Source organism: Anoplophora glabripennis, unplaced genomic scaffold (genome assembly GCF_000390285.2).
Source record: "Anoplophora glabripennis isolate ALB-LARVAE unplaced genomic scaffold, Agla_2.0 scaffold135, whole genome shotgun sequence".
In the NCBI taxonomy this organism is placed as follows: Eukaryota; Metazoa; Arthropoda; class Insecta; order Coleoptera; family Cerambycidae; genus Anoplophora; species Anoplophora glabripennis.
The window spans coordinates 612,097-636,024 of record NW_019416236.1 but is presented as its reverse complement, the minus strand read 5'-3'; the positions used below and the strand labels follow the sequence as shown (position 1 = coordinate 636,024).

Here is a 23,928-nt window from a genome sequence, read left to right as displayed (position 1 = left end):
TTTACCTGTGTATCTTTTGAAAAAAATTAAATTTACACAAGACAATGTAATTCTATTTTCAAATATTTTCTTAATTGTTACCTATGCAATTTTTATTTTTTTCGTTAAATAGGTTCTGTATCAATTGGATTCCTTATTTCTATACAATTATTTATTATTTATATTATGTTTATTGAAAATAAGTCTTAAAAAAAATCTAAATAGTTTCCATATATGAAAAATAATACATTAGAACCTGATGAGGACGTTTGCAAACGTGCCCTTCTTTCCTCTAAATTATGTTCTTATTACAGATGAATGGAATTTATGAACATGTATACCTAAATATCAATAAAATAATATTTATAGCTGTTAAGTGAAATCGAGGATATTAAACTTTTTTCAGCATCCTATAAAAAAATATATTCGGTTGATTAGTCCCGTGGTTTTAATGATATAACTTCTTTCCACCAGCAAATGATTGAGCAAAATAAGCCTCTCCTTGATTTGTTTACAATGGACAAGCATCACTATTGTTTAATAGTTAGTCATGCGTAGTAATTTTGTATCTTAACATGCAATCAATATACCCTGAATTAAAAAGTATGCATTTTAGGTTAAGTAAATACAAAATATATTGATGATTAAAATTTATTTCAAATGTAACGTGAACATAGTTGTGATTTTTTGTTAGATGGCGATTTAATTATTGTTATATTAGGTAATGTAGTTAATAGTTCATAATTAGTATAATTTTAAATTTTATTTAATTCAATAAATGTACTAAATTAATAAACAAGGCTTTCAACCTGATGTTTTTAAATTTTTAGACCTAGGTAATATTACGATTTCTTGAGGTTTAAACTATTATTAACGTGCCTGTACCATGCTATAACAACATAAGACCATAGTAAATAGAGCATTAAGTAGAAGTTGACTAGGTTTGGAAGAATATATCTCTGGTTTAAAAAAGATATTTGTGTTAAGAGATAACTGTTAACCCATAACGAAATAATTTTCTTAAATTTATAAATACTTCTGTTATAAAAAAATATGTGACAAAGGAAGGGAATACCCAATATTCAAGATACAGAGGATAGTAAAGTGTATTTTGTGGACCTATATATTATTTTAAAAATAGGTTACTATTAATATTAATACCGTCTACCATTCCTCTTTTTTTTTTTTTTTGAAACATTTTAATATTTTAGTGCAAAATATAAATACCGCCTAAGGGCGTTTTCGCACGACGTGAGGTTTGGCGAGCATCCTCGGTCATAAAACGATATGCGAGGTGGCAAGGTAAGGCTTGAAAATGGTGTTAATTGCGGTGGAATCAAGGAAGAACAATCTCAGCTTGATTTAGGAGCGAGTTTAATCGCGTCCTGGGAAGGCACCTTAATGAGTAGTGGAACGTTTTATTTATTGTTAACAAATCACATATTTTTTGTCTTGAACCGTATATAATTGAAAAATATTTATGGAAGACTACACCTATATATGAAAGATCATACAAAAACTTGTTTAATAAGGCTAAAGTAAAAAACACCGTGACAAATAACATACTAATTTGTTTTATTTCACCTATAAACTACAAACATGTTTGCAAGGAAATGTTGACAAAAAACTTTGTCACCTTGTTAAATCTTTTTTAGGGAGTTATTCCTAATGAGGCATAACCACAGTAATTCTAACAATCTCCTGAATATGAATAATGAAGTTTTTATAAACATACTATCTGAACGAGTCTAAGCCCACATAATATGTGCAAAATGTGGTTCAACATAGAATTTCCTCTTATACAAAAGTCGATTCAGAATATATGCGAAGAAAATTAATAATGTATATAGCATGAAACTTGGAGCCACTCGAGTTAATTTGTTTCTCTGTTCTTTACAGAACACGAGAAAAAACATTTTTAAAGTTTAACAATTATTGAAAGCTACTTATTGTTATCCGTGGTCATCTGAATAAAAGATACCTGAAATTTTCGTGATGTATATTTTCATTTTGCGATCTATTCTTACCTTTTAAGTTGTGCTTTTACATTTTAAAATGTATTATTCCTATTCCTTTATGTATTTCTATTATATTTGATGTAAATATACGAATAAAAGTGTGAATTTACATGCCCTGATTTGGCTCAACCAATCAGATTGATCATATGATCTCGGTGTGGTGTTACAGCGCATGTGTAGAGAACTGTGTAGTTGTGCAGTAGGCATGTTTAGATTCATTTGTGGTGATATGTTATAATTAAATACTGAGGTAAGTAAATAATATGATTATGTGTAAATTATATAAATCTTACGAAGAAAGGAATGCTAACTGCATATAGATTAGATCTATTCTGAAAACACCATTAATTGCTGTTAATTTCAAGTAAACAATTGAATTTAACGTTGTCAGTTTGTCTATTGAAAATTTTCAGCACTAGTAATTATCTATTGTTTGCGTATTTCTCATTCTGCTTTCATGTAATGGGTGGAAAAATAAATATTTTTCCTATTGTCGCTCGTGTAAACATAATTTATTATTATGTGGCAACAAGCGAAAGCCGTTTAATTAAAGCAGTGTCAGAAAACGCAATTTAATAAAACAATGTTGCGGTAATACGTGTGCCTGTTGTACAACGCTGTATCAACACTGCATTATTTACACATGTTGGCAAACTTTTTGCGAGCACAACGCAATATTTTCAATTATCTATCATAGATATTATTGAGTTTGCGAATATGAGGAACGTCCGCAGATTATGATGATAGCGCTTGACATGCAGTTGACAGAAAAACCGATTTGAAACAAAATTAATTCTGCATTCGTCTTTCAGCAACAGATGAGAGAGATAAAAATTCGCTTTCAAATAGTTTCTTCACATTTCAAAGTAGATGCCGCAATTACTATTTTGGTAGATTAGATTTTACAAATAAGTCGGCGAAAATAAACTGTGTAAAAATTTTTTTTTTAAATAGTGACGGGTACTTAAAAATATTTTTTATTTACATAATATATTAAGGATAACTCACTTTTCCATTTCAAATATTTCAATGAAAAAAAGTTTATTTTTTTACCCAAACAGGAAAGTTGGTAGGAATATCTCAGCGTTGTACTTTTTTCTCACATTTTTTTGTTGGTAGATATTTTGAAAAATCGCTGTTGTTTCTGAGTGACAATCTCGAGAGACTTTATCTTAATAAACAATGACTTTTTAATAGTGATGTAAATCGTAAGAAATATTTAATTTAATTACAGATTTAGTAATTAATATTTAANAATCTCGAGAGACTTTATCTTAATAAACAATGACTTTTTAATAGTGATGTAAATCGTAAGAAATATTTAATTTAATTACAGATTTAGTAATTAATATTTAATTACAGATTTAGTAAAAACTTTAATTAAACTGTTGCCAAATACTCGACTGACTTCGGTAGAAAACTGGAATCCATTTTTCGCCTATGTTCCAAGTAGGTTTTCAAAAATGATCTATTTTTTCGAAACGTATACCATAAAAAAAACGGAACATTGTTTAAAGTGATTGGCACTTCTATCTATGTTTTAAGTAAAATATAAGTTTATAAATCAGTTTATTTTGACCCTCTGAAGTGAATTTCTTAACAAACGCAATGCATAATTTTCTTACCTACCTACCTATTAAGTTGCAACCTTTCTAAATGCTTTTTTTAAATTGAGAGAATGTTAAATTAGGTAAAATACTATTGAAACGCCTCTTTGCTTGTATATTTCTTTACTATTTACTATTCCTTTACCTTGTAATGACATCTTTTATAATACACCTGTCATATTTATTATATATATGTATGGCATGCGGCAGCTGTTATTTAGCCTTTGGCAGTACCTATTTATTAAACAGTCATTTCGATTAAATGAGTATTATGCGGCAAAACCTCATTCGTGATTTTTATCAGGGAAAGATAACTGCAATTCATGTTATCTTGGAGCTCTTAAGAGATGATATTAATTAGCTGCAAAACAATTTTAATTAATATTTTTGAAGTACTAGAATTCAGGATATATTACATCTGATTTATTTAATAAAATAAAACCACTTAAAGAGTGGCAAATGTTAACTATGTTAAAAATGTACACATAAATACTTGAATAAATCATGTACATTATATTGTTATTCTATCAGGTTTTGTTAATATAAATAAGAGTTCGTCGATGAATTATCTGCAATTGAATATATTTAATGACTACTTTCTTTATTATACTGCTGATGTCTTTATAATTTACGAAGATTAAAATTACTTACAAATAATTTGCATTTCACCCGAATGAATAATTCAAATACTAAAGGAAAGTCGCAGGTTTAATTTTCGTGTGACTTGTTTGCATATGCAATTTTGTGATTGGTTTTGACGTTCCTCTCTGCATTTCAATTTCAGGGACAACTAATTTAAATGTTATGTGAGTACAACGATTTTCTTTACTGCGAGAGCAACAAGTTTTCAATTTATGTTGAAGAAATATTTATATTTTTAATGCAGTTCGTGCTCTAGAGATTTCAAACGATAAAAATAAAATACTGTAATTATAAGCGTTTGGAAGATGTCTACAAATAAAGATAAATTTTGAAAAACATAAAGGTTAGTATCCATATACCTAGTTTCACGAAACATGTATTAATTTATTTCTACTGATGACTACATTCTACAGAACTCTGACGTGCATTTAGATGCAAATATTTATGTAACAAATATGCAATAGATTTAAATCCATTAATAATCCATGTGTGTATGCATACTGCACAGAATGTAATAATTACGTTACATAAAAATTATTCAGAGCAATAAATGTTTCAAATACCTTCTGTGAATGCTGATATTACATTAGTGTGCTTACATAAGACCTGTTGATTACTTTATAGGCGGTACCTGTGAAGAAAAATTAATATTTATTCGAATGTCATGTCCTATTATGTAAACTTAAGTTGTAAACGCGTTTTCAATGTATATAAACATGTAATTGTTCTCGACTGTACAATACTGCTGACTACAATATTCGCAAATGGAGATTGTTAATATAATTTTGTTATAGTAGGTCTTGATATGAACGATTGTGTATAAAATAAAATGGTAAAAAATCATTCAAAAGGCTCATTTTCTTTCCTACGATGTTTGCAGCGAACAGAATAACCTTAAATTCCTGTTCTGTATCGCATTAACTCTCGTTCAAATTAGGAAATTTTATTGGTTTAAGACTACACTTTGCGACGTTGACAATGCGTTGAATTAAAATCATTGAATTAATCGATCGGCAGTTGACGGACGTTTCGCTATCAAAGATTAATTTCCTTAAATACCATGAAAAAATGTACAACCTGGCAACACTGTACCAATTCGCACTGTGACGTCATTGCAGACTTATCGTAAATGGACTATACATACAAAGAAAGAACAAGTTGCACGACAAGTAGTTTCTCGTATGTAGAGGGTATTTACGAACAAAGAGATTTTTTTTTAATTTGAAACAAGTCGGGATTAAAGAAACCGATTGCTAAAAATTTACGTTTTACACACATACAGTCTATTAAACAACGGCAAAACATTTTTGTACGTCATGTATTGTACATGATTCCCTCTCGACTCCAATATGTTTGCACTTTTTATTAAGTAAGGTCAGTATTTATTTTTTTTAATCTTTTTGCGTCATATGGTTGGAGTTAACCTTAAAATATAATTACCAGGTCTGTATTTACATTGAATATTTATTTAAAAATAGAAGTCGCACCTACAGCCTAAAATTGCTGGCGATCAAATGATTTCAATCAAGTCACGCAGAGAATAATAATTATTATTCAATAAAGAATAACGTCATTAAATGGCGATTGAGTTCAGATCAATTACTCTATAATTATACCTTTTGCGTATGGACGTATGCACAGGTAGTAATTCCTACACTAATATTAATAAAATCAGAGCTAGTTCAATTACGAGAATTAACGAGTAGAGGTTAAATGAAATATTTGTTATTGCAAAACTTGACCACGATGTTCTAGAATAACTTGCTGGAAGAATGAAGATGAAAATCTAACAATTTATCATCTACTCAAAGATAGCATCGCTGTGTTATTATAAGGCATAATACAAGTGACCATGAGAGTGTCAACAGAAAGTATTTTTATTCCTGAATGGGATGTATATTACTGCACAATATCAATAACTGATATTTTAAAATAGCTGTATCTTTAAGAATAGTATTAAATTACGACAATCGGTAATTTAAAGATGTGTGCTGTTTTATTTAGATAGGTAAAGTGCATTTTTACCACCCTATAACTTTTTTTAAACAATTTTGGACTATTGTTTATAAATTACCTTTCCTATTTCCCTTTAAGACTGATGCCACATTACAGAAATAATTTAAGTATTAAAACATCACAAAAACGAAAATATACTTTAGACCCGACAAAAAATTATTATTTATAATTTTATAAATTAATCAATGTAATGTACAACAGGCCTTCGTGCAATGGAAAGTACTAGCTTTGGTGGGGTTACTCTAACGTCCAAAGGGAACAAAAATGCTTTCCCGCCAGGTGATTGTGTCTTTTTACCATTAAGCAGATATAATAACAGATGAAATATATGGAATTGAAGTTTCCGCATCTCGCGCTAGCTTTCAGACCAATTCTGTTGAAGTTTTTATTCAGATATGCCCGACCCGTTAGGAGTCCTGTGACAATCATAATGCCTCTGCAGGAAATGCTGTGTGTCAAAAGCGCTTGCAAAGCTGCCTGACAGTCTATGTAGGTATATTTAAATATGCTGATTCCTATATCTTCATTTGAGATTTTCCCAAGAAGAGGTAGTGAATACCTCCGCCTCGAAGACTGTGATATACTTCCCCAGAGGATAAAACAAGTTTACCTCTGGTGTCATGCCAAAGACCCGTTAGTAATGGCTAATAGCTAATGGCTTCAAAAAATCTCCCTCTACTAACCATGCATCCTTAATCCTGATCTTTGCCTCGCTACAACCCCCAGTGTTTAAGCCTGTATAAGGCATCTCTTGTCTTTCCGTCAGCTTCAAGATGCAGTTTCGGAAATGTCAGAAGAGCCTCTAAGGCCTCCATGGGAGCTATGCGAATAGCTCCAGTTATGCTGGCGCACGTTAGCCGTTGTGACATACTTAACCGCTGTTTACTACTAGCTCATCGGACTGCATGCCACCATACGGCTGCAGCATAAGTAAATTAGTCTGATCACAGTTGTGTAAAGCCACAAAATGGCTTTAGGATTAAGCCCCATATCATATCAAAAAGACTCCTGCAAATCCAAAATGACGTAGTGGCCTTTTGTAATGGCTTGTCGATATGGGGTACCCAGGTTAGTTTGTCATTTAAGGTAACCCCCAGAAATTTAAGCGATCGTGAGTCCTGGAATGGTTTTATTGAATATAATCAGCTCCTTTTTCCCGTTTTTTGGTGAAAGGAACTAGGTCGACTTAGGATGTATTCATCCGCTTAGTCCCTGTCCCACATACCATTGTGTTTAGGGCCTTTTGTATCTTAGTGGGAGGATAACTATCATCGAATTTATAGGAAGAAATTTTATAAATCTTCTCTGCAAGGTTTCAATGTAGCTGTTCAAACTAACATATAAAAACAGATCTTTGGAAGCAGACGATACTATTTTTTAAAATGCAAATTTTAATGCAATAACAAAAGTTTACGAGACGTAGTAGTCGATCCATTTAGTTTATAGTGAAATATAATTCAAGTTATTCTGAATTATGATACAATCATTTATAGACTTTACTTGCTAATAAAGTTTCATTAAAATTAAAATTAAATTAAATTATAAACAAAAGAGGGCCCAGTGTAGAGCCCTGAAGAAATAGTTAGCAACTATCTACTCTTCTCCGTTCATTGAAGTATTCCAAACTGACTCGCCATAGACCTTTTGTTTCTAATTTTGTCAGACGTTCAGTACATTCCAAAATAATAAGAAAATTCACTGGTTCGTTTATTATTTACTGCCAGTTTCCTTGACAATTTTGTTTATAAAACGAAAGCTCGCTTCCAACATAAATTTGCATTATGCTATTTAAAGGAACATTTCCCATTCAGAGAGCACTTCCTGCTAGCTTTCAGTTTCAATATTTATTCACGTGAAAAGAAACAGCGGGGAGTTAGGAGTTAACTACGGCTACGGTTTATTGAGTATGCGGATCGCAAACAGAGCTATGAGAACAAGAAAGCTAAATCAAAGCGAAATTCTCCAAATGCTTCAGATGTTTGATGTACCGAAGTCGCAGAAAGCGTAAATAATTACGTAAATGAGAAATTATTAGTAATATTGAAATTGAATCTTCCGATCTTGTGTTTGAATGTTCCTAACTTATTCCATATAGAAAGAAGTCGACCAAAGGGAGAGGATAGGAATTTTTTTTACAATTAAGAAATAAATTACAAGGCTATAGGCGCCATCATGTTTAAGTTACTCATATGTTTTATTGTGTATCTAATCAAACAATTTATGATGTTTTTGTAGATAACGTGAATTTTAAATAACATTTGGATAGAATAGCTAACAGTAAATTAATGAACTACAGCTACTGGTAAAAAAAATTCTCACAAATGAATTCTTAGAAGTTTTATATGTCAAACAATTTAATAAAACTAAAAGTAAAATGGAAGAAAGTCTATCATTCATGGCGAAGATATTTCAGATAATAATATATCAGCGACATTGTAATAAAATTGAAGGTGTGAAGGTCTTCTATGCGTGATTATGTGTGACCAAAAGAAAAAACAAAAGCAACATTCACATAAAAGTGGTTCTTAAGGATTTTACAATATTGGAAAAATGAAAAATGTACAGTGTACAGTTCTTTCATAGAACTTATATACAAAATCATTCAAAAGAGCTACGGTTACAAATGGTTGGTCCAAGTCAACGTAGCCTTTCTACCTCTACATGTTATAATTTTTTTATTTTTTCAACTACTGAGACATCACAATCACAACAATTTGTAGATACTTATATACGTAGTTAATAACACGTTTATTAGATTTAACCGTAAACATATCACGGCAAATATAGGAAGTCCAACAAACACCAATTACAGGATATCTGATAATTTCAACAGCGGAGAAAGGGTACAAGTACAACTGAGGATAAGTTCTTGTACTTTCACAAAGGTCGTCATTTTTCTATTTCTATTTACAATTGCAATATTTGAACGTATCGTTGCAATGTAAACATAATCTATCACTAAAATAATTTAAAGAACACTTGTGGTTTAACCTTCTTACACAGATTTACAGGTTTAATCACCGAAGCATTAAATATGATGGATGTAGATAATATTTTTGACCTCGATTATTTACACTATCTAGACCAGATTTTTATTTTATTATTTTTAATGGATTAACTTTGCATAAGTATGGGTAGATGATTAGAAGCATATTAATCGTAAAACGGTGCAAACTGTACAAATGAAAAGTCATTCATATGAACTCTTCCAAAGTTCTACAAGAATTGGCAGTTGTCAATGGACTGGTGGTCAGTTTAGACTTCATAATGCTTCTAGATTAAGTCCTCATACATGTCGCCTTGTTTGTCCATGTAATTTACAGTATGTACAGAGTGAACCAGAAATGGTCGCCATTACATGAAAATGGAAAGAGCAATTAGGAAAACAAAAGTGGGAATCTTTATGGCATGAAGATACAAGTATTTAACTTAAAATTCCATCTTGGTAAGTTTATCGACCTAACGTATGTATCGTTATCAAAATTATTTCTGCTACGACGATGTAGTTGCTTAGGTGGTGGTAGAATTAGCATTCATATAGATATCACAGTGCCCTAGTACCCGATTATCCCTTAACAAAGACTTCTAGGAGCGGAAGATACTGTTTCTTTCTTCCAACTTCATGATGTGACCAAATGATATCGTCAGCATATTTGAAACAAACATTAGTTTTGGAGTCCAGTCACTCCATTCAGTGATGTTTCCATGTAAATATTTTCCATAGCTGGGGACAATGCTGAACCTATGTCCATAAAACTAATCCATCAAGGAAAAAAACGTCCATTTGGACTTTACACTTTTGCCAATTCTACTAAACTCTCATCCTTATCTTCTTCCATGAGTCATCTAAAAGGTTCTTACTTTATATGGTGGTCTTTCTTCTTGGACCTGTATCTTTTGTAACATGTTCCATTCGAGTAGGATAAGTGGATTATGATGATTCAGCTTGTGCATCTTTGGAAGGTAATAGTGTGTACTATTTTGGAATGTTTGATTTTCGAAACGTAGATCCAATTTTTTTACAACTTTCTTGAAGGCAATGTTTTTAGTCTTTTACATCAAGTCCAGTGGTAGGTTCTCCATTTTGGATATGTACTTAATTGCGTCGAGGATGAATGTAGCGTTTTCTCTGAAGACCATTTCTTCAGTTTCCTTCCAGCTTGGATATCTTTCCAAACGCTGTTTCGGAAATTTGACCTCATAATAAGCATACTGCCTTAACCCTTACTTTTTCGTTGGCACGTACTTTCTTTTTTGGGAATGTCCTGGAGAAATTTAACTCTTTGCAAACACAATTGAAGCATCCATCTACAGCTTCAAATGTTTCCACGAAGGCAAATTACGTAATTAATAATTTCGAAAATACCTGCCATTATCAACACTGAAATTCAGGTCGATTACTCTCAAAATGTAGCAAAACGTAACAATTTGTAAGCTGCTTCTTAAGTAAAAAAAAATATAAATATTTTATTTATTTGTTGGCTATTATCATATTTTTGTAATGACTTAAACATTCCAATAAATAAATCACATCTATTTGCTTCTGTTGATTACTGTTTTGAATATAACATTCCACAGAAATGGCCTTTGTTGTTAACGTAATATTTTAGATAACATTTTTCAACACCATTAAAGTCACATAGTAATACTAAAAATATGTAAATTACGGCTTAATTGTTGAGAATGTCAATATAGTTGGCAATAGCAAGTCTAGCGGCATATGTAATATTAAACTGCATATATATCATCACATAAAATGTTATAGCATTTTGTGAGAGAATTTTTTTGTGTGTATTAAACTTGTAAGTTTAGGAATAAAAAATGTATTTATGTCATCATTAAGTCTCGTATTAAGTATAGAATTTAAGAAGTATTTTATAAAAATATTTTTTCTAAATAGCTGTTCGAAATGAGTAGTTTCAATGTTTTTCTTTTCTATTTCTCTCTTTCGTCTGGATATACGTTCTTAAGGTAAAGACTTATTAAACTGAAATTCTCTAGCACAAGCACTTAGCCACATAGAGGTAGGTGGACAAATTTTAATAATAGGCGTGAAGAAATTTACATAACTCAATATTAACAGCATAATCACTGCAATTTATCTCAATTAGCAACATTTTGTTAATGTGACAGATGCTGGCATTGAACTTCCTAATAAGAAAAATTCTTTAATAAAGATTATCACCATTTTGAGAAATAACTTTTTTCATTCTTACTTTTTATAATATTTTTTGTACGAAAAACTTAATTTTCCACCAAAAGTACATGAATATGAAACACTCGGTCAACATTAGAAAAATATTGAGAGATTTTATCACTCGAAAGAAATGTGGGAAAAATAATGTTTATGCCTAGGCTAAAACTTTAATCGTTAAAATGCTTTACGATAAGTATTCATTCAGTGAATCTGTTAAAAAGTATCCATGATTACTTAAGTCCTGAATATTCAAAGAGTACTCGAATCAAGAATACTTGTATTCCACTATTCACATCATACGTATATAATGCTGAATTTGAGGTTAGTTAGAGACATTAATATATTATCGTTAAATCAAAGAGAAGATACAATGTTTCTGAGGTTGCAGCATATCATACGTCACAGAAAAAAGATACCTGTATAGTTTCTTCCATGACCAATACTGATTTTAATTTATATTTAACTGGCTATGACAAAATTTTACTAGATCTAACATACATTCAGATAAAAGATTTACTTGCGAATTGCTTGGGAATTCATATCCTATCTAAAACAAATTAATGCAAATACTGAATACTGTCAAATAAAAGTATTTAATCCTTGAATACTGATTACTTAAATTAAATAACTTGAATACATATAAATATATTGTATTCGAGTAACATCCAGCTCTGCCTGTATGTTATTAAACATTTAATGTAGAAAATGGTCAGACACGAAGACATTAGAGATGGCCTTGAAATTATAAAAAATTATAATAAATTTCTTACCTATCACCTAATAACCTTATATATGGCATACTAAGTAGTTTAACTGTGGCAGGAATATACTGATTAACATCTATGTGCCAAGATAAAGTAGGTGGATTAATAATAATTAATCTACACTTTTTCATTTTAAGAGAGAAACAATATCACTTACTCGTCGACAATCCTCGAGAAAAATCTTACTTTTGACGATGAAAATGAAAAAACAAATTATTGATTTCTTTTATTAAAGCACTAGATAATTAAATTTACGTGATACTTTTTATTAATTAATTTTATTTCAATGATCATGAATATAATACATAAAGTTCTTCAAAAATAAGTAAGAAATTAATTCACAAAAGTTTTTATGTGACCGCGGCAATAAATAAAGTACATTTTGAACGTACACAATTTGTTGCTATGGAACCGACTAAAGAAAACATTTGCTGTGTATGACACACATTTTGAATTAAACTGAATATAAAAATTTACAAACTAGAAAAACAAAAAAATTGATGGAATGACTTTTCTTCGTCACTCACAAGAAAAGAACGACTATTTTTGTCTTGTTGTAATATTACTTATTAGTACCAAATATTTATTTCAAAAAGTTGTTATTAGATTTCTTCTGGCACTGATCTGAAACGTTAAATAAACTTAAAACTTATTAAAAAAATAAAATCAGTTCGGTAGCACTATTTAAATACAAAAAATCATGTAACCTTTCCCCAACAAATCTTAAACAAATCAATTTGTTTGTGGTCAGTTTAATTTAAAAATAGATAAATTGTTATTATGACATAATTCCTGTCTAATTTAAAGTGAAATCACTTTTTTAATAAATAGTAATTTAGGAATTAAAACAATAAAATGATCTGTAATGGACTTTGTTGTGACTTTCAACATGAATGATTGATGACTATTCCTTCTCTGGTGATTAAACAACATGAAAAAAAAAGTATTTAAATGAAGTTATTTTATACAAAAAGCAAACGAAGAATGTAGGCCAATTGCTGCCAATAAATTTACTAAATATCTTCCAATACATTTTTTTTCAAATTATAATATGACATATATGTCAGAATTATTAGCAACACTAATTGTGCAATGGAATTTTGCAATGTTTTGTAAACAAAAACGTTATTTATTGCTAATTGTAAAATAGAAGAGGTAGTAAAATGTCAGTTGAATGAATGTTTGTCAACTAATCTTTATGGCTTAAAGAACAGGCTAGTTTGATGACACTTGTAACAAAACGCTTAGGTTTTTTCCACAGTTTTGCAACCGTGCTGAAATATTATTGATTTTGTTCTTTTTCAATATTACAATAATTTAAATAATTATTTAAAATACAATCTATTCATTATATTTATATGTACGCTATATCTCGGAACAATATTGTAGCAAGAACAATGAAAAATGCCGTAAAAATGTACTGAAAATGGTCCATCAGAAATAAAAATTCCTTAGTTATTAAAAAATAACTGACTACGACAACAAACTGAGACAAAAACCTCATAAGAAAAGATTTTTTTATACTACTATAAAAAAAAGATAGAAGAGCTACTAAAAATCAGTAGATTTCGCAAAATTCTTTTTTTTATTATTGTTTATATTTTTTTCCCTGCAATTCGAGACAAAATAGTCACCCTGTGAAAAATATATAATTTAAAATAGCTAATTTCGTTTTTTTTATACAGGATGTCCCGGAAAAAATGGGCCATATTTTAAGAGCAATTTCTTTTAAAAAATTAAACGAATTCAGATTAACTCATCCTAGTACAATTTTGCTACCTTAAAAATTCATCTGAATTTAAAAAGTACATATTTTATTTTTCTGTTAGGATGAAGGGGTTTTTGGGACAGCCGAATATAAACACGACCACATTTTAACATAAAAGGCAGATTGTACTAAGAATGCCATAAACATTCATTCGATTTTTATATGTATATTTCTTATTCGTAGATATTTTTAGAATTCGAAGGTATTTTATGATGCTTCATTTTAATTAACTGCGTACTATAGGTCACTAAAATACACCGTTCCAAACAAAAACTGATTTCAATTCTTTACTACAATGAGTGCAGCCATCATTTTTTTATAATGTTAACTCGCCTCTATTAATGTGTCAATGTCTGCTGAGGTATACTATGTAAATTATTATAATTCTTTAACAATTTTGATACCTATATAAGAAAATAATAACTTAAATTTCAATAACAAAAGTATAACAATAATTTTATAAGTACAACGAAATAAGTTGATTGAACTCAAGACAATATTCTAACAATTAGCATTAATTAAAATTCAAAGCAATTAAGTTATTGATTTGACCCATCGACGAAGAATGATCCTATCATCGAGCTCGAATTTCCCCATGATTAAAGCATGAACCCTTATATGTAGTTCCCCAAATCTAGATTAAAATCTTCATAATGTTTTATAAACACTTATGTTTTACTTCACAGGTACTATCTGTTTTATGTGAATTATTCCATTTATGGAAAGCCAAAATTTCAGTTACGACCTGCTTAAATGGAATCCATTCTCGTGGACACCCATTTACATCTCATGCATCCCCAAATTTTTGTGTTTTCGCTGACATAGACCACTTGCAATTCCCAGTCGTCCCCTAGGGGTCCATATAGATAGAATCATTGCTCTAAATAAATATATTAAAATTCATGTCTGGAATGGTACATTTTACCAAGGAGCAAGGAGTATACTTTTTAAAATAAATAAAGTGGCGTATCAAATCAAATACCATATGCATGTTATCAAAACCTCTACCTACAAAAAAAATGACATGACAAAAACAAAAGACTGTTCTTTAGAGACGTCTGTTTTAGGTAAAAAGTAAACTCATACGAAATGACGAAATCTTTAAAAAATGGAACTGTTTATTACAATTATTAGTAATTACAATAGCACTACATTTTTTTTTATTTAATTAAAATTATAGGAGTATAAAGTGTATGTTTAGAATTTGTGGTAAGATTCTGATTTAAAAAAAAATGCAATATACCGAGATATTTCAAGAATGTAGCTCAGTAAACGATAATAGAGGTTACACTCATCGTAATAACAGCTTATTGCTGAAATAATAGTATGTACTGCAAGAAGAATGTACAGAATTTATTAACCTACTTAACAAATTAATTTTTTTATACTACACACTCTCTAAAACAACATCGAAGGTAAAAGAAAGAAAAGTATATTCCTGAATGAATATTTATTTCATTTTTTAGCCGCCTTACAACCTTGCCAGCAATGTCAAAGTTTAGAATAAAAAGTCACAGTTCTATCCAACCAATATAACGTAACACCAGTAAGAAGTTTGTTATTTACGGTCACTGAACTAGAAAATGTTAGTAATATTATTTTTAATATCGTTGGTTGGTATTATCATTAAAATATCGAATTAAAAAAAAAATACCTCAATTTTCACAGATTTCTATGTGCGACTTACATTTCTTAATCAATTCTGAAATAAAAATTATATCTGTAGAGACACGTTTTGTTTTAATTACAAGTTATTAGTCATTACTCATTACAGCAATTACAGGATTTTTTATACTGAACACCTTGAAAATATTGCATTTATAAATATTTATGTTTTTAAATAAATTGCGTTGCTTAATATCGGATATAGAATAAAGGTAACGGTAAGTTCTTGATTTTTTATATGCAATAGTAAAAATAGTCACTGTCGCAAAGTTTCCGATATCTTTAAATTATTGTTCACAGTACCTAATCATAAATAATTCAGGTACGAATAAGCCATGGATAATATACAGTTGCCATATCAATTAATTAATGAAGAAGTACTGAGTCAACCAATAAGTATGGATGAATTTCAGTGGGCGATAGAATACGAAACAAGTGACACAGAGATATAATCTACGTGAAAGAAATGTTCAACAGTGTGTCTATTTTTGGTAAGTAATGGTGGCTTTTCATTTTAAATCAACGAGTTTTCGTAGTAGAGACATTATTTCTAAAATTACAACAGTGTGAAGACAATATTTAAGGGTTAATTTTAAGACGACACCTTCCTACAAGAAGAATGGGCAAGAAATTTTGATGATCTTCGAAGTATCACAGTAATACTTGTTCAATTCGAACACTTGAGAACATTGAACGTGTATGAGTGTGGTGCGTTCTGTAAAAACGTATTTTCAAGTTTTGAACATTTACATATAAACGTCCATATAAAATTCAGGCCAAAAACTAAGGATTGGGATAAAAGTGCATGACTCTTCTTGAAAGTTTTTTATAAATCTTCCAACTCCAATAAAAGTGTACAGAATAAGACTGTCGGGACCGATAAATAAGCCTATCATGTGAATCCATAAAATGCATTTAATTTACACTAATAACCTCTATATGTCCAAAATGTTACCAGTTAGTATGCAGTTATATAAAAAATTATTGGCCCTTATATTTTTGAGGTGAATATTCAAACTGTACTCCGATTGATATGTAGGAAAGCTTTTTGGTGCCTGAAGCAAGAATACTTGGCCTGCACAGAACAGTGTCCCAACAGACTGGTGCTACTGAACATACTGCTGTTTAGTGTACGCGTCTTTTTCTTGGGAGACTGATATCTCGAGCTGGTGACATTCACTGGCTTGCAAGGTCTCCGGATTTGAATGCTCCAGACTTGTTGTCTAGGTGGATGCTAGGTGCAAGAATAAGACTCAAACACTTCAAAGGATTGAAATTTGTCTTTGAACAGGAAATAAGAAACATTAATTGCGATGTATTGCAGCATGTAATGGTGAATTCTGTATAGCTTCTCATGGTGATCGTTTGAAATTTGTTATTAAATAGGAATTACATTAGAGAGTAAAATTCCAGGTAAAATTGTATATTGTAGCTTATAAATTTCATTAATGAACATATCGCAATGTTTCCATTTGTCGATTCGTTTTTGAATACCACCCATACCTAATGACTAACTCATTATATGAATGGAAGATTTATGAAAAGAAAACATTAAAATTATTAAGTACTAGTCAGTAGAATGACGGAAATGTATTCAGTTGTAAGTATATTTTTTAACTTACTTCAGTTGACGTTGAAAGAAACTGCAAAAGTAAATCAATCAAGTATACTAAGAACTACAATAATTTCATTTAAAGAAAGAAAATTTATTAGGAGGGTATCATAAGCTTACAGAAATTGTTTCTGCCTTATTTTACGACATTATTTGTAAAACATTACCTCCATATCTATGCATATCTTTTATAAAAAAAAGCTTTTTAGTATGGATATTAATCATCTTCGGACCGGCTGGATTACCGTTTTCGTATGTAAACTTTCAACTCTGCGAATATCTTAGTTAGTTATTAGTAACTAACGAGAAAGCAAGAATAAGTTGAAAATCTATAGTTCTCATCGGAAACATTACATGGATCATCTTTTCGGACGTCAGTGGCCCTATATTGACAAACCTCCAAGAAAGAGGTGAAATTATGTGCGACTAGAAAGTCCATACACGATAATAGCTTGATATTGTCTTGCTTTATAACTACTCTCCCTTCTGTACTGGATTCAATAAACATTCTGAAATTTGAGATGTTGCATTATTCATCGTGCTGCTCCAACTAGTACCATCAAACTTTCAATTGTTTGGATCTTTCATAGAACATTGGAGGGTCAAAAGTTTATGGATGAGAATGAGACAAATAAAGCGGTGCAAGTTGGTTTTAAAAAGCTGCACCAGAAAGATTTTTAGTAAAGAGCATCCAGAAGTTTATAAAGGTAAACGGAGTATATTTTGAAGCTAGAGGATGTACCAACTATTGACAAACCTGAAGGAAGTTGAAATCCAAAAGGAATCAAAGGGGAAATCCAAATGAAATCTGGGGGAAGTTTTTTGGTGAGGAAAATTTGGTAACAAAATGTGAATGGCGATTTTTCTTAGCTATATTATCGTAAGGATGAAATAATTTTTATGAGAAAATAATAAAAAGGTAAGGACTACAGTTTTTTAGATTCTTTTTAATTTTAACGTAAATATTTAGGATTACCAAACGTCGATTACGAGTGTGTCTGTAAATGAAACATTTGTTTCACATATTCTACTTCAAGGTTACCTACGTATGATTTTTTTTCGATAATTTCGACTTTATTCCTTAATAGTTATCCCATGCGAATGTTGAAGTGTGATAGAAATCTCTTAATCCTATAAATCCGTACCAATCTATTGTATTTAAAAAATTAATTCACCTTATCTGTATATGTTCGTCAATCGTTCCTATTTTTGTTTAAATTCCATCTGTACATTGTTTTCCTATTTAAAATTTGTACAATGCTATACTTTTTTCTTTTACTGTCGTTTAAAAAATATTTTAAATACTGGATTTATGAAAACCCTATGTTGTAGATTTCAGTGCATGTAACTGGTTTTAACTTTCATCACACTAGACCATTTATAAAAATCAAAAAGAAATATATTGTTTTTTAAGAAATCCTCTAAAATTTATATTTAATATGCTACTAAATAGAAGAATCTGAAAAAATATTTTCTACAGTGAAAACAGGTAATTTAATAAAATAACTTATGGATAAAATTGATAACGAAATAGTTGATCTATATAATAGACCATTACAAATAGCGAATGTCGAATTCAAAATTGTCGTGTAATGGTAATAATACCTGCAGACTTTTCTTCTGCGGCAAAAGCTGTCGAATCGTTGACCACCAGCAAATCTTTACTTACAGAAATTCCAAGAGACGATTGGATGCTCTTATTAGTATCCATAAATTTAAATACTTTTAAGTTTGTTAAAATTCAATATAACATTACTAGAAGAGAAAAGTTTTTTACTGAAAAAATAAGGGTAGTTTACATTATTTAGGTACTTACTTGGCTTAACTGACTATTAGAGTTCTATAAATGATAAAAGTGGTACTATTATTAATTTTGTTAGTAGAAAAAAACAATAATAAAATATTTATTAGAGGCTAATTTATTTATAAAGATTATACATATAAGTAATATAGGTAGTTCTTCATATTTAACCACTTCAAATATTGAGAGGTACATACTTATTTGATATTTAATAAATTTGTTTTCGAAATATATATACCCCCTACCAACAAAATTTATTTTCTAGTTGTGACATGATTACATTTTAAAACGTTGTTTTTTTTTAAGACGTAAGTAATACCAATCAAACATTTCCGAGGTGTGCTTACACCTATAATGTTTATGAGTTGGTCACTCAAGATAAAACTTTTATCAAAACATAAAATTAACTGGCCTTCATATTTTATAGCAAGTGTAGTAAGGTAATGTGTTGAATTTGTTCTCGATGTAGGTACCTATAGATCCAGCAACGAATGAAAAGATGTGACGCCCTTTTCAATAGATCAAAATATGTGACTTTCTCCTAATGACACAATTTCTTAAAAATAAAGACGTTTAAAATATTCAATTTTCAAAATTAACATTTATATTTTATGGGTACCGCACGATGTCATTTTAATATCAATAAAGTATTGCGTAAAACCACATAACAGTCGTACCAAATACAGTACCTAGAATATAGGGTAAACTTAACAGTGTACAAGGGTGAACGTTTATTATTATTTCCATTTTACAAAAGATATAATTTTCATCATTCGAGACAGTTTTTCTGGAATATTATTTTATTGCTCAAGAGAATAAATTTTACAGTACTCATAAAAACAAATGTTAAATACTCTTATTACTTGTTTTTTATTTATTTAATGATATAAAGTTTTTTTCTAGAATTTGCCGCTATACTGTTTTGTAAAATGTGTTTCCATCAACGAGATAATGATGCGTTAGTCCAATGTATGAGTTGATAATTACCACATGACAAGTGTACGAAGGTCATGATGTAAATACTGAATATTAATAATAATAACTACTTTATTACTTCCAATAAAAACTAATGTAAGGTGTTCAAGTGAGCACCTTGAAAAATATTTGTTTCATATGTAACAAGTCTCAAAGGTCATAAAAATATTTTAAATGTATTATTGGCATTAATGATTTTGAAATATTTTTTCTACTTTGACATAACATCCATACAGCTTCATAAATCCGATTTATAAATCGATTCCCTTCGCTGAATCTTATCAGTAATAGCTATATCTTTTACATTCCAAAGAAAAAGGCTACCTATTTAAAATATTATAGGACGTTTTTTTTCCAAGCATGTTTTTTTACGGTCATATTAGAATGAAAACATAACTCACCGAGATTAAGGATAATCCAGTTTATCAAAAACACAGAGCAAATGGTATTACATCGTACACCCTACACAAGCACAAAATCTCTACTTAGACCTGTCACTAAATCAGAAAATTCCGACGGCGAGTTATCAAAAGATATCGCAGCTATGTCGATAAAAACGATAAAAACACACACGTAGTACGCTAACTGACACCTGTTAGTTACTTTTACACTACATCATCGATACGATTCATGTAGCCGACTGTTGGAAAGTGGGGTTCTCGACAGTCCAAGTCCTCTCTCTCTTGCTAGACTTGATGTACTTATCGCCTTCAGTACAAAAACTACATGGTAGCTCGGACGGTGAGCACGAATAATGGATACTGGTGGCAGAGTAACGAGGGGAGCAATGCTGTACAATTGGTGTCCGTTATATTCAAAAGATAAGGGTTTCGAGGGTTCCAACCGTTAGAGCAATTAAAGTGGATATGTATTTTTAACAATAGCAGCCTCCCCAACATAAAAATTAGAATGGGGCAAACTAGATTTCATCCAAAATCGAAATATTCATTTCTTAGAATATGTGTGAGGAAAAAGTGATACGATTTTACTATGTACTCGTTGATATCATTTAAAGTATTATTCAAATGAAGCTTTAGAAATAATTCTTCATATTCGAGAAATAAGTTTTTAACCCTTGCCAATGCCTAAACTATAATCGTATCAATCTATTAAATTGGATCATTGATCCTGTTGTTAGAAAAGTAAACAGGAATATGTCAAATTTTATGTATGGATCCCGAATAATTATGCAATGCATTAAAAATCATTTGCCAGGAATTTTTCTAAATTCCAAAAACGTAACTGGTCCATCTGATCCTAGATCGAGGTCTCCAAAAATTCCTTTAGTTTTTGAAACTCTTAATTGAAAAAGATTAAAGTTGCATACACCGGATTGATGTAAGTCCTGAGTGTGAATAAAATAGCAAAATTGATAAATTGTTGGTGTCGAGCTGGCAATGTGAACTCCTCTTTGAATTCTGCGGTCGGCCTCCTTTTTAAGGTACTGAAGAGGAACGAAAATTAAGAACATATTTTATTGTTTTGTAACATACGTAAACCATACGCAAATATTCAGGATTTCGATGTGCAGCAGGCAGGCAGAGCTAACGGTTAACTCCATAAGCTGCTTTGCAATTCATTCACCAGTAGGACCGCTTCCTTAGGTAAATTTCTATTTAAAATATATGAATATAAACTATAGTCATTAAAAGGCGTATCAAATTATATTTTTCGTTCAACATTTTTCGTTGGAACTCCTCAAAATAATATTAAAGTGATGACGTACTATATTGATAGATATAAAATTAGGAATTTAGGAATGTAGTTGTAAGTTAGTCATCAAGGTGTCCTTTATAAGATATGATTAGAAATATAATTAATAGAAGATTTCATCTGTAAGTCTCAATAATACATAGGTACATTAAGCAAGATAAGAAACACATATAACAAATCCATTTCCATAGCTAAAAGGCGCTTCCAGATGGCCTTAACTATTGGTGTGAAATTTGACATAATGAGAAATAGTGCAATTTAATTCAAATGTAATTTGAATTTCTAAAAAATTACCAGAAGCAAAAAAGATCTGTTTTGTTCAAGCAAAACTTAATTTTTCGAGTAAGATATCAAAAAAGTTGCATTAGGGAAAGCTAATTACAATCAAAATGTAAGTATATCCATGTAGGTGATTTGATGATCTTCTTACTTTGATATTTTTTTATTGGATAATTTATTGCAAAATTAAAAATGATTATCATTAAATCTGTGACATAAACATAAATTTTACTTCTATTTGTCCTGCAACATCGAGTTTATCTACACAAAATGTTAAAATTAAAAAAATTAAAGTAGACCAATAGTAGAGTATATTTTAAATCTAAACTGTTTTGTAGTGAAATTTTGATACTTTATAAGGAAAAAGTTCTTAACCTATGGAGAACATCTTTTTGCATTAATTTATTTAAATAAAAGTATCTATATATCGAATTACTTTTCTATAAACCATGATCGTTTCCAAAAACACCAATTTCTTTTTTAATTTAAGTACATATTTATTTCAGTTCAAAAATTGTTTGTTGACATCAAAAGTTAATACCTATCATCTGGAGCATATGGAAAAAGATTGGTTATTTATGTATTCTAAAAAATCATCTACTTTACGCGTTGTGTATGTTGGCCAACTTAAAACTAAATTGTTGTATATTTGAAAAAAAAACACAATTTTTTAATAAGAATAATTTATATCAATATTTCAAACAAATCTTCCGATAAAAACCATAAAATAAAATGAGACGACCAAGTTTTAATATCCCACAAAATTGTATAGATAAAATATAAATAAAAACTAGGTAGAATAATGAAATAAAATGTAAACAAATTTTCTTATTAAATTGTGTAGTCTATAAACCCAATACAAAGCTTTCTCTTTTTCATGTAATTTTTTTTATTTTAAATTTTTTATTCTGTTTTATAGTTAGAAATATTTATTTTTTATATTGATATCTTCTCCGACACTTGCATTATTTATGATACATTTTTTAAATTAATTTAAGTATATCGAAAATTGCGCAGGCGAGGAAATAACCGCAATTTGTAATTTTTGACAATTTTTTAAATAATTTTACATACGACGGTATCTTGTGGCATTCATGCCACTCTTGAAAGTGGCTTTTAATAATATTTTCTACTCGTATACGAAACGGCATAAACGAGAAAATTGTGGCAATTTTCTATTATTTTTCTACTTTGTCTACCTGACTCGTAGGTATAATACAAATTAATTTACAAAATCCAATGTGGACTTATGCCTACATTTATATGACTTTATAATGTAGTTTCCTACGTGCAAATCTTCCGATAAAAACCATAAAATAAAATGAGACGACCAAGTTTTAATATCGCACAAAATTGTAAAGATAAAATATAAATAAAAACTAGGTAGAATAATCAAATAAAATGTAAACAAATTTTCTTATTAAATTGTGTAGTCTATAAAGATTAGAGATTTTAAAATTTAGAAAAAAAAAACAAAAAATTTGGAAAAACTCAATTTTTCTTTTTGTTATTTTGCGAAGCAAAATATAAGAAAAAATTGAAAAACTGGACGAAAATTCGAAACAAAAAGAGATAACGACCAGATATATTTTAGTATAGTTTAGTAGTAGTTTAAATAACTAAGTGTATTTCACAGGGTCTAAGGACATTTATACTGTACGATAGTTCAATAAACATAGAAATCTAAATAAAAAATTTGAGATATTTGGAACGAATATGTATTCGAATTTTTCGAGACAAAACGTTTGAATCTGGTTCGGGTTGAGGCAGTACAGTATTGAAGGTCATGAAGGCTTGCAAAAATGTAATAAAATTTCCAGGACCGTATTTAAAAAAATGAGGTTGATGATGGTCCCGGAGAGACGAAACGTTACATATAAAAATTGATTATG

The 23,928-nt window shown here is 29.8% G+C and overlaps 1 protein-coding gene across 4 annotated transcripts in view; it reads right to left on the bottom strand.

The window, feature by feature from the left end:
- The window catches only part of LOC108906682 (MATH and LRR domain-containing protein PFE0570w), a 353,179-nt gene that overhangs the window by 104,886 nt on the left and 224,365 nt on the right, over positions 1-23,928 (bottom strand). For 2 of the 4 annotated variants that reach the window (XM_018710011.2, XM_018710010.2), the window contains exon 1: positions 20,446-20,695. The exons of the other annotated variants lie outside the window; for them this stretch is intronic. The gene's annotated coding sequence lies outside the window, so the exon portion shown is untranslated. Of the gene's footprint in view, positions 1-20,445; positions 20,696-23,928 lie in introns of those variants that run through there. 4 annotated transcript variants of the gene reach the window in all.